Source organism: Lycium barbarum, chromosome 7 (genome assembly GCF_019175385.1).
Source record: "Lycium barbarum isolate Lr01 chromosome 7, ASM1917538v2, whole genome shotgun sequence".
Classification (NCBI taxonomy): domain Eukaryota; kingdom Viridiplantae; phylum Streptophyta; class Magnoliopsida; order Solanales; family Solanaceae; genus Lycium; species Lycium barbarum.
Genome location: NC_083343.1, coordinates 112,455,033 through 112,472,605, shown reverse-complemented (window position 1 = coordinate 112,472,605; position 17,573 = coordinate 112,455,033).

Here is a 17,573-nt window from a genome sequence, read left to right as displayed (position 1 = left end):
TCAAGTGGTTCATGAGAGAGATCACCGGAAAGATGGACCAAACGGCTAAGGTGGCCAAGAAGCATGCAAAGGAGTTTCAACGATGCCTTAGTCAAATTCTCGGGGCACCCCCGTTCATAGAAAGACTTAACTCCAAAAAGTACAGTCAACGGGCGTACACACCAGAATCAGCTCCAGAACTGATCCTGAAGCGGTTCAAAATGCACGATATTCCCAAATATGACGTGACCACAGACCCGCACGAGCACCTTACGACCTACACTATGGCAGTCAAAGGGACTGATTTGCAAGAGAAAAAGATCGAGTCGGTACTGATTAAAACATTCGGCAAGACTCTCGCTCGAGGGTCATTGACGTGGTACTCCCAGCTTCCGAAACATTTGATCATGTTGTTTGCCATGCTGGCTGATACTTTCATCAAAGCTCATGCCCGTGCAAGGGAGGTAAAAACCAGAAAGGCAGAACTCTTCAGCATAGCTCATGGAGAATCGGAGCGTCTCAGGGATTTCGTCACTCGGTTCCAGAATTAACGCATATTGCTACCTTCCTTACCGGACGAGTGGGTAGCAGAGCCTTTTACCAAGGGATTGAACCCTTTAAGTTCAGATGCTTCCCGAAGGCTCAAGGAAAGCCTCCTGGAGTTTCAAGCTACTAGGTTGGAGGACGTGCATAACCGGTACGAGTCCAAGGTTCGAGTAAAGATGACTTGCTAGGGGCTCCCTCTACATATCCCCCCCCCCCAAAGGTGGACAGAGGTTTCAGACCAGATTGGAACTCTTCGAAGAATTTCCTTCAACTTTATACGCAACCAGAAAATACCAGTGATGGGTTCGGCTATCGATCGTTGGAAAAACCCGATGGAAACAAGAAAGATAACTTTGGGAAAAACGGTCGGGGACTGCAGCTCAAGAACAACTAGGTCGGGCTTCCTCTGAAGGGGACAGAGTACCCCAAACTCGCGGCTTATAGCTTCACTATTAGTGAATCCCAAATGGTGGATGTGTTGAAAACCCATCTGTCGTCACGCCCTCCTAGGCTGTTGCGATCTGACCCTAGCACGAGAGATGAGACGGTTTGGTACAAGTTCAGTAGAACTCCTGGGCATAAAACCATCGATTGTAGATGTCACGACCCGGCTAGGGGCCATGACGGGTACCCGGGGCTAACCACCGAGCACCGCTCGTTCTATTACTTCTTAGGCTTATTTAACAATCATTTACCCGATTCATGCTCAATTTATAATAAAACCCGTTTTCATTTAGAAACAAAATGCCTTCATACATATAAGCCCTTAGGCTAGCAAAATACCATATAGTATATATATATGTATACATATACACATAATGACCATGCCATGAAACTGTACGACCCACGTCGAGTATCTACGAGCCTCTAAGAGATGACATCTACAATTTTACACAAAATAATCATCATAGGCACCTCCGGGACAATGGAGTGCCTTCAGTCAGCTAGCGGCCTCTAGGAATCCGGAGCAAGATCTCCTCCCTGTCTACCTGTGGGCATGAACACAGTGTCCAAAGAAAAAGGACGTCAGTACTAATATTGTACTGAGTATGTAAGGCAGGAATGAAATAAACAAACATAATGGAAGGATCATGCGTCATGAGACGAGGACATAACCTGCACAAGTGTCATAGGCAAATGTATTACTTACTTATGTCACATTTTATACATTCATAATATACATGTTATCTCATCTCATACATCATCGCGTGCATCATCATATACATTATCACATCATAATCCGTATCATCACCCGCGTTCGGGTAACCCACATATGCCGCCCACTAGTGGTGATCGTGCCTGGCCCTCTAGGCGCGGTGTAAACATAGCAGCCCGCATTAGCGGTGACATGCCCGGCCATATAGGCACGGTGGAATCATACGCAGCCCGCATTAGCGGTAACATGCCCGGCCATATAGGCGTGGTGGAAATCTTATCATCACAACATCAATCATAACGCGTCATTATTATACATCTCATGCCATAACATCATGTTATCACTATTCATTATCTTATCATCATAGCATACATGAGCATTAGGAGCATACATTAGACTTTAAGACAACCACACTATGTCGGGGTGACGTAAGGTCGTGAACCCCCGAGTGTATTATGGACCTTTATGAGTATCTTGCCTCGCCTTGAAGGAAATAAAGCATAAGGAGAATGTTAGCAATAATAACATCATTAGCATCGTAGGAACATCGTGTCACAATTTCCCGAATCTCTATACTCTAGCTCATTATCATCATTATCATGCTCATAGGTGATTCAATATATAGAAGAACTCATAAGCTTCCTCTTATAGAGGGATTTTGGAAAACTTGAAGGATTCATGCCTTTTTGGAAGAAGAGTTAAGCCTCACATACCTTTCTCGTTTAAGCAATCTAGCGTTCGCTTATCCTTCTTCAATGTCGCGTCTCTACCTTCAAAAGAGGATTCGTACTAACATTAGTCAATCAACCATAAGAACGCGCTACTAATTCTAGAGAAAATTGGGCAGCACTTCCGTTGTTTATACTACTTTTCCCGTATTTTATATCAACTCCCAACATCTACAACACAACTCACAATATCGCAAGCAACAATCATCATTTATATACTTTAGGCAAAATCCACCATTTCTCTCCAATTTCTTCACATTTATGGTTATAGGTTCGCTATCGTATTTTCCCACGTATCACACTTATCTCATGGTCTACAAGTAATTTATAACGTATTTATACTCACAACACCCTAACATTCATGATTCAATTCAACTACCATCCAAACTTGACACTATTCACTCTTGAATGACCCATTTGCTATGCTTCTCTACAAGTCGGGTACCTTAACCTTCCAATACCTCAAACAATATGTAATGGTCATGAAACTTACCTTGGATGATGTTTGAAAAAGCCTTGAGTGGAGTTTCCCCTCACCAAAACCCTATCTCCTCTCTTTTGGGTTTTCTTGAATTAGATGCACTTGGGTTAGGTTTCATACACTTGGGTTCATGGATTTGGTGTTATTGATCATGGATTTCCCTTGAGTTTTCTTGTGGATGAGTGTTATAGAAGGTTCTAGAGGTTTTCTTGGCCAAAAATGATGAAAAAAATATGATTTTGGACGAGTTGGGTATATTTAAAGTGGTCCAGAAAATTCTGGACCGACACAACATGCGGCACACTTTGCAAAACGCAAAGCATGCTATGCGGGACGCATCTTGGGTCGCAAAGCTTGCCAGCTGACCAACTCTCACTGGCACACTTTGCGGTTGAACTGCGTAGCCGCATGTCGTACTTGCGAGCCGCATGTTGCGCCGCAAAGTGCGCCAAAATGTGATATTCTGCCCCCGAACTGTCTGTCGTAGAATGGCCATAACCTTTGATCCTGATATGCTGTGAGGGCCTACAACCTATGGTTGGAAAGCTCTTTCAATTATATACAACTTTAATTCTTGGTGTTTTCCCAAATTCCAACTTTATAATAGCATTTTGGCCCCTCCAAACCAGATCATCCGAAAATGTTTTCCTTAACTCGCCCTTTTGGATGGCCTATGTCCATATTTGCCTTATGGGTCCTTCTTGAAACTTACCTGACACTTCATTACCAATATAAGGGACATTATAATTCTTCTCTAAAATGTCATTAAGACATCATTAATTCGATACTGGTATTTCTTGCCTGATACACAACATATACCTTGCTTTCCTTAACAACTTTCGTCTCCTACCTCAAATGTCCTTAAAATCTCATTCAGAATCATTAAATATTATTTCTTACTTATCAAAACATCGTATGCATCATGCCCTTTGTTAGTCAATTCACTGTGCATGAACGAAATTTTTTTCCGAGGTGTAACAGTAGACACCTCCGGGCGGAGGTAGCTAATATGCTCGCCAGGGGGCATCTCTGGGAGTACCTGAGCGAAAGCGGGAGGAATATTTACGGCAGAGCCAATCCCACTGAAGAGAATGATGTGGCCAATTCTCCCTCACACGTCATTAATATGATCTCTACGGATCTATGATCGTCGAAACCAACTTCACTGGATCTAGAAAAATGAAGATTTCGGTAACATGAGAAAAAAGAACTCGGGAACTTCCAGATGAGGATATGATTACTTTCTCCAATGAAGACGCGTCACACGTCACCCTACCGCACAATGACGCTTTGGTCATCATTGTACTTATTGGTAACTGTCAAGTCAAACGGTTCATGATAGATCCGAGGAGTTCAACTAATATCCTCCATTGGAAGGTGGTGGAAGAAATGAGAAATGATACCGGCTGTAAAGACGCTCTCCGGGTTCAATATGTCCAGCGAGACCACCAAGGGCGAGATTGATCTGCCCGTAGAAGCCGGTAGAGTCACTACTAAAAAATTGGCAAAAACCGACAACGAAAACTGATGGACCGTGTCGGTTTTTTCAATGAAACCGACGGGAAACCGACCCTTTATGGTCCGTCGATTTACGTAGCCTCACTTTTTGAAAATCGACGGACCACGTTGGTTTTTTGCGACAGACTGCGTCGCTTACGTGGTCAGTCGGGTTTTATCCAATAATTTAAAAAAATTTAAAAAAATCGACGGACTGAGTCGGTTTTTTTAATTTCTAATTTTTTTATCTTAAATAAAAACAATATAAATTTTATGAAAAAACCGACGCAGTTTATTTAATGTTTTTTATTTTAAATAAAAAATCGACACAGTGCGTTGGTTTTCTAAAAAATTTTAAGAATTAATTCCCAGAAAACCAACGGACTGAGTCGGTTTTCTGGAAAATTTCCTGCATGCAATTGCTACATTTTCTGCGGCCACACTTGCACAAAAACCCGTACGAAAAGCTGCTTAAAACTAGCATTAAAATGCTCCAAATCAATTCTAAAAAAGCTACAACACATAAAATCACCCTAAGTAATAATAAAACACACCAAACACTATCTAAACACATCCAATACGATCTCATGTGAGAAGCAGAACTCGGCGATGCAAACAACCTCTTTAACCTAGGTATAATAGCTAAATAATGCATCGCCTTAATTGGAACTATCTTCCCACTAGGTGTCCGCTTATAACGCGCATTTCCACATATTTTACATTCATTTAAATCAGCATCTTGCTCATAGAACAACATACAACCGTTTGGACAACAATGAATTCTATCATATGACAATCCTAATTTGGAAATCAATCTCTTTGCTTCATAGTAACTCTTAGATATGTCGAATTCCAGACTAACTAGTTCCCCTACAAGCTTAATCATTGAGTCCATAGCAGCTTCAGCAACAGTCCAATCTGATTTGATGTTAATCATTCTAACTGCAACATACAACTTAGAATGCTGACTCCCTAGCCAAAGTGGACGACTAGCCTCTTCTAATTCTTGATAGAAGCGCATTGCTTCTTCATTAGAAGGTTCCTTAAAATTTTGCTCAGGTTCAAACCCAGACTGTACGCCAAAAGCATCATTAACCATGTTATACCCCATTTAAACGGGTTAGATTAGAGTACAACATATTGGAGATTCCTATTTTGGTATTTTTTAAGGAGTCGCCACCTAATTAGTTTAACGGTGAATTAGGACACCTAATTTATTAACTAAGGTAAAGTTAAACTAAACCTCCGTTAATGGTCTGCTCAATTTTCAATTCTAGGTAAGGGTTCTAATTATCCTAAAGGGAAGGTGTTAGGCATCCTCTAGAATCCGTTAACTACGGTTTACCAGCTAAATTCAGGTTAATTAATTAAGGTTAAAAAATGGCTTACAAATATTGCTAAAGTTTTAAAGGAAAAATAATGTTGGTCAAAATAAGATTTACGAAAAATATAATAAAAGAAGACTTTAAAAGCTATTTTAAAACAAGATTTATAAAGTTGTTAAAGAAAGAGTATAATAGTGCTATTTAAAATAATACTTATAAATATTGCTAAGGCTAAAAAAAACGCAATTTAGAATAAAGCTTGTACCAAATATCATATTCTTGCATAAAAGGACACTTCAAATGCCATTTAAAATAAAACTTATAAATATTACTAAAGCAACTAAAAAAATGTTATTTAAAATAAGATTTGCATAAAATATATAGGTAGAAGAAAGTGAATTTATACAGCGTTTTAATAAATATTTGAGATAATTCAAGTGGCGAGGTATTAATTGCTTTTGCATTTTAGGAATATGAACAAAAAATACAAAAATAAATAATGTGAGTTTTCTTTATTTTTTATTAACTATATTTTAAAATATTGTAATTGACTTAAAACTTGAAGAATTATTTATAAAATATGTTTGAGTTTATATTTGCATATTAATGCTTTTTTATTTTTTATTTTCTAAGATAGTAAGAATAAATTATGATTCCTTTAACTCAAAATATGTGTTCATACTATTTTAAAAAAATCAATTATAATAAAAAAATATTATAGATGCTGTAAATAATTTTATCATAAATAGAAGAAAATGTAACTTGCGGAATTAACTGTTAATTTCCTTAGAGCAACTACCCATCATTCTAAAGCCTATCATACTAATTCCCTATAATTCAACTAAGCTAAGAAAAACAAACAAAGTAAAGGATTAGTCAAATAATACAAATTAACTGCACAAGATATAAAATAGAGGCATAAAATAAATTAAATGGGCTCAGCCCATTTTGGACTGCTGCTGCATTCTGTTTGCTATTGGGCTTTTGGCCCAGTAAATTTCATATGTGGCTGCTGCTGTTGGGCTCGGCCCAGGAACTTTTTTTTTTTTTTTGCTACGGATTGGTTGACACGGAATGACTCGATAATTTTACGTTGGGCTTTCAGCCCAATATCGAATGCGGAAGAGGAACGAGTCCCTCGGACTCGTATGCGAGGTTCATGCAAAGAAATGAAAGAAAGATTAGCATACAATCAACAATGTTAAACATATGCAATGTAAACTTAAACAAACAAATCAGTGACTTGTATATGTGCTATGTGTATTTGAGTATTACTTTAATATCATACTACTTTTCTAATGTGGAAATGACTGATGGTATAAGTACTATCAGATATCATACAACACAAAATATGGCATTAGCAGGGAGACGTGAGTATATATTTATCAGCAGACGTGACAACATATTCAAAGGCTAGTCCTGGACCATTTTTATCATAAAAGACAACCTCAACAATCATTACCAGTATTTTTAAAGAGGAGAAATATCACATATCACAGACTTGTAGATACTCATATTAGCATATTATCCCTTATTAAGTCGAGACATATTCCATACTAAGTTCGAATCAGTTGAAAGCAAACAGAAAATGTTCATTAAAAGATCACGGCTGAGGCACTTCAACTCAATACGCTACAGTTTTTGGTCAAATATAAATGAAACCATGCCCAAAACTATATTGGATAGTTCTATGCCGCTTAAGTTCAATCCTAACAAATGGAGGATCTAGGTGATGAACTCAAACCCTATTCGAACACTGCTTGGACTAATACCATTAAGGAATCGTCAAATGATGGACAGTCTAAGAAAATCAGAGGTCAACTAGACCCTCAAACAAACCGAAAATAAAGTATAGGTTGACAATAGCATTGAACATTATAGTTCGAGAGTTAAATTCCTACATATTTATCTAAACCCCAACTGAATCTGAGTGTACAACCATATTGGACTGCTACTAATCACCAAAGGACCATGCTAAACGAGTTGAGTAAATATGCAGCCTATGAACCAATCTGAGCATATTAATCATTTTTTTTCTCATGGAACAGAACTGAAACCAAAGATGAAAGGAGAGGAAATCTGAACTGGACATCAGGGAACAAAGAAGAATCATACTCATATCACATTTTACTACTTTGGTTCAGATTTTATTAGCCTTGCATTTAAACTTTCCAAGTTCCATTTTAACAGCTAAACATACATAGCTTTCCCTTTTATGCTTACTAAGGCTATGCAAACACTTAAACTTTCAAAACTCTTATTTTGTTAAGAACAATGACACCCCCTCAGACAAACAGGTCAATACCCAACCATGAACAATTTTAAACATGAATATACAAGAAAATCTCATCAACATGTTCATCAGTTTCAAACTAAACATCCTCAACTAGATTTTTGCCCATTTGAATCCAGAATAAGCAAGCAACATACAAAGTATTCTCATCATGAGCATGGGAACCATATACATCAGATTATTTCACATAAGTCAAGCAAAAGGTATCATGCTATGTCCCTTCAATTTACACAATGTCCTTAAGGGTACAAAACAGGCTCAAGTTTGTCATGAATATGATCACAGGGCATGCTGCTAACAATATTATCAGTATAGGACCCTAAGCATCCATCGAAACTTCACAAATCACCAAACAGGTTTACCTATGCCATAAGATACATCTTTTGGAAGTCCTTTAACCCCTCTGCATACATCCTAGGACTCAGAGTACAGTATCAACTAACTAAAATAAGCCTAAGGGCATGCTTGACTAAACATGTTAGATTAATAACGAAGTTATGCTTAACTAGAATGGATTAAGCCATGATAGCACACAAGATATATTTAACTAACAACAGAACTGATTGTGACATATAGGAACCAATAAGCCTAGCTATAACTTAATATACTAAGCAGGTTCAACTATTAAACAAACTAAGACGGAAAACATCATTTAATTAAATGAACTAACACATAAACACAAACAGTAAACTAAACTAACACATAACAAACCAAGAGAAAAAAAAGAGAGGAAAAAATGCAGAAAAAATAAAGAGAGAAAGGGGAATTATGCTGACCTTCATCGGGTGCAGCGAAGTGAGGCTCGAGCTTCCGATATACCTCGAAACCCTTTGAATTCTCCGAGTTCGTGTCCGCTCGGATCAGAACAAATACTCAAGGCAGAAAACAGAACAGATTTAGTGTTTTGAGACCTTATCAATAAAATTAAAAGCTAGTATTTTATAAGAGGAATTTGAGCGATTAAGGACTTGTATTTTCTAGGGATTTGATGGCTGCTCAAGCTTGTCTTTCAACGACTCCTGATAGGATTATTTATAGGGGGAAATCTAGGGTTTGCTAGGGTTTTAAAAATTGGGCGGGATTTGAAAACAAGAAATTCAAATCCAGTCAAATTTCTGCTCAATCTGAATGTTGGAGAGTCCCCTTTTTCTGTCATCAATCAGGAAACTGAGGAAGAAGGGACAAAAACCATTAAAAACGGGTACTTGCAAGACGAAAAGCAGCTGATAAGAGAACAAAACTTACCTCACAAATCGACGAAAACCATTAAAAAGTTTTCAGATCGAAGCAGGGGAGAGAGGAAACCAACAAAAGCCTCAACTAGTTAACGGTTGAAAACACTGACGAGGGAGTACAGAGCATTAATATCTTTTCCTCAAATGGCCACGCATGGCCTGTAGAAACAAAAGACGCTCTGCGATTTGCTATTTGTGTTGAACGGGAAATGATGGGTCTGTTGGATTTCGCAAATAGACGAGTTTTACACGGGAAAGAGGAGGTCAAAACTGTCCATCGTTAAAGGTATGGTGGATTTTGGCTGGAAATGGGAGGAAGGGGAAAGAGAGAGGGAGAGAGAGAGAGAGGAGGAGGAGAGAGAGAGAGACGGGGTGAGGTGCGGCGGAGTGAGGGTGAAGGAACCCTAGGGGCTCTTTTGCTTACTGACCCGGGTCGGGTCACTGGGCTGGACCGGGTCAGTTCAAAAATGGACTGGGTCAGATTAAAAGGAGTAATGGGCTGAAAGATGTGGGCTGGGTATTAAAATGGGGCTGATGAATAAAAATGTAGGTTGACTAGTGAATTAGAATGTGGGTTGGTTTCACGAATTAGGCATTATCCCAGATAGTCTTAGGATTTAATTATGGACTGAATTAATACGGACTAAAATATTACCTAATATAAAATATGTAATAATTAGCGCTCAGATAATAAAGTTATATGACATCGTAATGGTCGTGCGAAATATTTTAAAAATCAACAGTAAATAAAGTCATTATTTAATTGTGCGCGAATAAAATGCCACGCCTGCGCATAAGATGGTAAAAATGCTGACATGATAAAAATGCGGATTATCATAATACCGGTAATAATAATAATAATAATAATAATAATAAGGATAATAGTGATAATGGTAATACAAATAATGACCGCTAGTGATTGTAATAGAACAATGAAACGCCGGTAAAATCTAATAAAAGTTAATAATTATAGTAAAATATAAATAATTATTTCATAAGTTGCTGAAAATACGAGAAGCGTAAATAGATATTTTGGGGAAAGACGGGACAAAATCGGGTGTCAACAAACCACATCATTAACTCTATCATATTGGACATGACTATATTCCTGCGACACACTACTTTCACCAACAACCATATTATAAAATATACCATTGACCCCATCAGTCTCTCCATGATCAGTCCAAACATAATATTTCTGCTTAAACCCACGACTATATAAATGAACCCTAACCGCTTCCGGTTTCAAACACTGCATACATCGACAATGATTACAAGGACACCTAATCACCCCTTCATTTTGAAAAGGGTGAATTGACATTGCATGTGTGATAAACCCATCAACACCTTCAACAAATTCATCATGTACACCCACACGATTACTATTATTCATATTATACATCCACATATGATCCATCTACAAAAATATACTCACAAATTATTGAGGTTATAGAAATATATTATAACTTAAGAATTCTAACTTAAATATAACTTAAGAAAACACAATCCCAACCACTTCTAACTTTGAATTCTCAATAACAATTCTAACTTTAATAATTTATGGATTCTAACTTTAACATAACTTGAGAAAGCACAATCCCAACCAATTCTAACTAAGCTAACACAAATACATTGACAGTGAAGATAAAAAATAGCACAATCGCAGGCAAATACATATATATATATATGAAAAGTAAACTAGACAAATAAAGTTTACATTTTTTCACAAATTGAATATCAATAATTTAAGAAAGCACAATACCTACCAAGTCTAACTTTGAATTCTCAATAAAAATTCTAACTTTAATAACTTATGAATTCTAACTTTAATATAACTTTGAAAAACACAATCCCATCCAATTCTAACTTTGAATTCTCAATAACAATTCTAACTTTAATAACTTATGAATTCTAACTTTAATTCTAAAAATTGAAAATTAAATCTAGTCAAATAAAATCTACATTTTAGTTTTGAGGTTATAGAAATATTATAACTTAATAATTCTAACTTTGAAAAGTACAATCTCAACCAATTCTAAAAATTGAAAAGTAAATCTAAAGAAATAAAGTCTACATTTTAGTATTAAGGTTATAGAAATACTATAACTTAACAATTCTATCTTTGAAAAACACAATCTCAATCAATTCTAATTTGGAATGATCAATAACAATTCTAATAACTTATGGATTCTAACAAAAAGCATAATCCAACAAAAAAAAATAAAAAAAAATCTAGTCAAATAATTAAAGTATACATTTTTGCACATATTCAACATCAATAATATTACAAACAATGATAACTAAGCTAACACAAATACATTGACAAATAACATAAAATATAGCACAATCTCAAGCAAAAAAAAAAAAAAAAAAAAAAAAGACAAGTAAACTAGTCAAATAAAGTTTACAGTTTTTCACAAATTCAACATTAATAACATTGTAAATGATGTTTAACAAAGCTAAATAGACTAACATTAGGCCTAAAATCTACAAATAAAACTAAAATTGAAAGAATTTAAAAGCCCTAATTTAAAAGAAACTAATCTCAATTTATTAAGTTAAAAACAGGTCTGGGGTAGGAGGGGGCGGGCTGCGCAGGCGGCAGGGCTAGGTGGCGGGGCTGGGCGGAGGGGAGGGGGGCGGCGGGTAGGGTTTTAGGGAATGGGGAGTTTTGTTTGGGAAGAGGAGAGAAAATGGGAAATGAACCCGTCTGCCCATTTTGTTAAAAAGAAATCGATGGACACAACCGACCCTGTCCGTCTGGTGACCAGATTTTGACCCAAAAAAAAAAAGAACCGACCCTGTTCGTCGGTTTCTTAAAAAAAATTGTTTATTATTTTTTTAAAAAACAAAATGAATTGCAAATTATTTAAAATATTTTTAAAAATAAAACCGACGTTGTCCGTCGGTTTTATATTAATTATTAATATTTTTTTAATAAAACCGACGTGGGACGTCAGTTTTTTTTGGCGAAAATATTTTTTTCAAAATTCTGCAAAAAAAAAACCGATGTCGTCCGTCAGTTTTCTAATTAAAATAATTAAAAAATTAGAAATGCAAAAAACCGACACAGTGAGTCAATTTTTCAAACCGATGCAGTTCGTCGGTTTTTTGTCCGTCGATTTTTTGCTGTTTTTTAGTAGTGAGTCACAAAATTGACGAAGTTCTATGTGATTGGAGGTGATATGCAGTACAACGTTATTTTCGAGAGGCCCTGGCTCGATGATATGAAAGTTGTCTCCTTAACGCTTCATCTATTGCTCAAATTTCCTACTCCGGATGGGATCAAGCAGATTTGAGGGGAACAACCAGCTTAAAGGAAAATATTGTCCATAAAAGAGCCCGTAGCAGTGGAAAGTCTCAACAAAACCTGTCCTATAGCAATTACAGGACCCAGGTCCCGTATCGGATGCAGATAAACAAACACCGGTAGAAAGCAAGAACTATATGAGGCCCGAGGAGGTTGAAGATCACTTCTACGGGGTCCTAAGGTATTTCTAGCCACCGAACGATTCGGATGCTACCAAATCCATAGCTGAAGAGCAAGTGGGCGACTGAATTAATAGAGTTTGATATTGAGCACATGCCCCGTACTACGATCAAGTCCTAAGTCCTGGCGAACTTTGTGGTGGATTTTAGTCCGGGTGTGGCCCCCCAAGCTCAGAAGGAAGCTTTTTAGTTCAAGGGGCTGCATCCAGAGTTTGGACACTGTACATGTATGGGGCGTCTAATATAAAAGGCATGGGGCTAGGTGTGGCACTCCGTACCCCCACATAAGATGTTTTAAGGCAAGAAATCAATAGCGTGCCTCTAACTAACAATGAAGCAGAGTATAAAGTTTTGATTGCAGGTCTCGAGCTAGCCTAGGGACTCAGTGTGGAAGTTATTGAGGCAAAATGTGGCTCCCCACTGGTGTTAAATCAAGTTCACGGAGTGTTCGAAGCCAAAGAGGAGCGCATGTTGAAGTACCTGGAGAAGGTTCTTTGGTTGCTTGCCCGATTTCAAGAATGGACGGTGGTGCACTGTTATATCCCGTAATTTCGCACATTTGAATAATGTGAAATAATTGTGACTAGTGAGAGATGAAGAAATATTTTGATCTTATTTTATATATATGTTGTTCTTGAAATATATTGATGCGGGATATTGAGGAAGGCTAAGGGCAAAGTTGGAAATTTGGAAAACAGTTTTCATGAGTTACAAAAATTTGTCATGAAATAATGAGCTTGAAATAAAAGAAGAGAGAAAAAAATAATTCATTGGGCTTGAAAATGCCAATAGGTGGCCGGCCAAAGGGTGAGTGGCCCAAGGCCCATTTAAAGAATTTAATCTAAGTTATAAATAGGTAAAAGGGGCCATTATTTGTCTTCACTCTAGAATGTTCAAGAGAAAGAGAGTTGAGAGCACAAAAAGAAAAGGCCATTCGGCCAACACAAGGAGAAAAGGAAAAAAAATTAGCCCACCAATATTTGATCCTAAAATCATAATTTTTTAGTATTCCTACTAAGTTCAAGACCCTCTTCAACGTGGTATAATTTTTGAGGCAAGAAAGTACTTTTTTTGGCAAGTGGAAAATTGAAGAAAGAGGTAAGAATTCCTATTCTTTTACATATTATGGGAGATTTATATATGTTATAGTGAGTAGAACTGAATGAAAATATGGAGATGTTGTGTGTGGTGTGTGAGCCGTATGTGTGTGTGTGTTGTGGCCGTGTGGTGTCTTTTGGTGAGGGAAGATGAATTAAATTTATTTAGTATGAAACTTGTGTGTTGTGGCCTTGTGATGTAAATGGAAGAATAATGGTTCAAGATTGGCATGAAAATTGGTTGTAAGTTGTTGTCGGAAATTAGGAGATTTTATTATAGTTTTATGTAATTATGGAAATGGAATTGCTAAAGTATGAATTGTTGTTGTTATTGATGAAATTGGAAGAAGAAAATATGACGTTGTGACCTTATCGCGTTTGTGGAGATTTCGAATGGAATATGGTGATAGCGGGATTGTTTGAAATGTCCTTGAATTATGTTTGAATAATCTTGAGCTAGTAAATGAATATGTAAGTGGCGATATTGGCTTGAAAAGACATAGTTGAATTGAATATGCTACGCTATGTAGAGAAGAAAGTCATTAATGTTAGAATGCGCTTTAAATTGATTCTTGATGTTTATTAGTATGGTTGTTGATATTGTTGGTTTGGCTGTTGATGAATTTGGCCGAGTTAAATTCTCGGGGACGTTAAATTTACAGGGGAGATGCTGCCGAAATTTTTGTAGACAAGTATTAAATAAAATTGGATTTCTAAGTACTTGTAGCTAATATTTGGTAATTGATAATATTATTGTAGACATTGGAGAGCCCGAGACTTGAGTCGGGATTTGGTTAGCGAGCGATTGAGGTATGTAAAGCCTACCTTTCTTTCTTTTGGCATGACTTTTTTTTGGAATGAACAAATAACGTATAAATATGCTCCTAAAGAAAATCCTATTCTTAGAGCCACTAGGATGGCTAACATCTTTGACCTCCATAAGCTATTCCATATGGCTGGATACATATTTTATGATGTTCAAAGATCCTATTTGTTATGTTCCAGATGTTGTTCGAAAGAAAGAAAAACGAGAAGACTAAGGCCTTTGATGAATATTTCGATATGAAAATATGGTCTTAAAGTCCCCATCTGATTTGATCCATAATGTTATCCGCAAGTTTCCTAGTATGATTATGTGATCCATAATGATGTCCGAAAAACATTTGATATGGCTAAAGTTTTGGATACATATATTTTGATACATACATATGATCTTAAAGGCTCCATTTGATTTGCTCCATAGTAATGGTTGAAAGTTCCCCTAATATGAATGTCACTTAAAATTCCGAAAAGAGCTTCTGAAATGCTTTTAGAAAGTTCTGTACTTCAAAAGTTTGTAACTTTCGTATAATAACTCCGATTGACCCGAAACTGATTTCTCAGCCTTCGGATGCAGTAAATATATTTGTTCATTGAGTTTTGAAATTTATTTTTATATGCATATGGTTTCCGCACTACTCTGCTCGTGCCTACTACTATGATATCGTTCGCCGGATCGCGGGCCAGTTTTGTGATCGTGTGCACCATGTATATTCGACAGTATGATGTGTTACGGTTCCCGAGTTCCTCGCCATAAGGCCGGGTACCGCTTATATACGGCGTTATGATGTGATATGGCATATGATATGTTCTGATGTTGTGATATGATATGATGATATGATATGTTCGGGGATTGTACGGAGATTTGAAACCTTCTGGAGTATGATGTGTTGTGGCGCCAGCGTCGGAGTGGCGACCACGTTCCTGAGCTTTATGCATGATTTTTACTTGCATTACTTTTGTTTTTAAAACAGGTTTGATATACTGGTTCTGTAACCGCTTTCCATACTCTTTATTTCAGTTCTGATTTGGATTACTGTACCTCATGCTTTACATACTCAGTACATATTTCGTACTGACCCCCTTTCTTCGGGGGGCTGCGTTTCATGCCCGCAGGTACAGACGTTTGTTCTGGTGACCCGCCAGTGTAGGATACATTCTGCTACTTGGAGTGCTCCATTGACTCGGAGCCCATACTTTTGGTAAAGATCTTTCACTGTATATGTCTGTATATATGTATGACTATCTGGGGTACGGCGGGGCCCTGTTCCGTCATATGTTTTTGTTATGGTTTGTAGAGGCCTGTAGTCATGTAAGTGGGTCATGGGTCATGTTTGTTTGATTGTGTTTGTGATTTGTGCCTTAAGCGGTCCCATTTGTTATTATGGCCAAAACGGTCCATTTGTTTGTATATGTGTGTATGTCTGGGCGATGTGTATTCCGCCAGCCTATCGGATTTGATATGATGTTTCTGTACGGGCGACCGCTTAAGATGGTAATTGGTTCCAGTGTCTGCTTAAAATAACGTATGTTAAGTTTGAATAAAAGTTTGATATGTCGATCTGGTACGTAAGTCTGTTTGGGTGTCCAAATAGGGCACCAGTCGCGGCCCACGGGGCTGGGTCGTGACATGCACGTCCCCAAAGAAGAAAATATAGAAGCCGACGCATGGGCCAACTTAGGCTCATCTACGGAATCGACGGGCCTGAACTCAGAATCTGTGGTCTAACTACTGCACTTAGCGTTGGATCAATCAGGATATGATGAGGTAAATTCCACAAGCTTTGTTTGTGACTAGAGGAACGAATTCCTGGACTACCTCAATCACGGGAAGTTACCAGAGGATTTGAAGGCTTCTCAGGCCTTGCCAACCAAGGTGGGTCGGTACTGTGTTGTTAATGGCCTACTTCACCACAAGTGTTTTTTCGGCCCGATGGCAAGATGCATAGGCCCTGAGGAGTCGGATTATGTCATGAGGGAGGTTCATGAAGGTATTTATGGTAATCATTTAGGCGCGGAGTCACTCACTAACAAGTTGCTCCATGCTGGGTATTACTGGCCTCGAATGGAGGAGGATGCTATGGCATTCGTCTGGAAGTGTGATAAATGTCAACGATATGCACAAATGTTACATCAACCAGGTAAAGAGCTACATCCGGTTACATCACTGTGGCCATTCACGAAATAGGGGATGGATATAGTAGGGCCGTTGCCGTTAGGACCTGATCAGGTACGATTCGTATTAATGGTAACCGATTATTTCTCTAAATGGGTCGAGCCATCAGTGTATAAAAAGGTCTGAGAGATGGAAGTAATCGACTTCATTTGGAATCATATAATCTACCGGTTCGGGATCCCGAAAGAGATCACTTGTGACAACGGCCCGCAGCTTGTTGGAGCCAAGATTACAAATTTCCTCAAAGAATTAAACATCAAGAGAATCACTTCTTCTCCCTATCATCCCAGCGGTAATGGCCAGGTGGAATCAACTAACAAGACGGTTATCCAAAATTTGAAGAAGAAGGTCGAAGATGCCAAAGGGGCGTGGCCAGCGAAATTATCGGAGGTACTATGGGCTTACAGAACCATGACAAAATCCAAAACCGGTGAAACTCCTTTCTCACTTATATACGGGGCTGAGGTGTTAATCTCGGTAGAAGTCGGATCTCCCAGTCCAAGGTATGACCGGGCTGTCACGCCCCGAACCTGGGCCTGGACGTAACACGGCACCCGGTGCCTGACTGCATGTGACCGAGCGAACCAACTGGCTAGCTGAATCAACATGTGATACCAAAACATAACTAATTCATAAAATAAAAGTAACACATGCTGATTAACTAAACGTCTGACTGAAATATCATAATGCGGAAATACTTAGACAATCTGAACATATTTGAAAGAAGCCAACATGGCTACACCAAAACAACT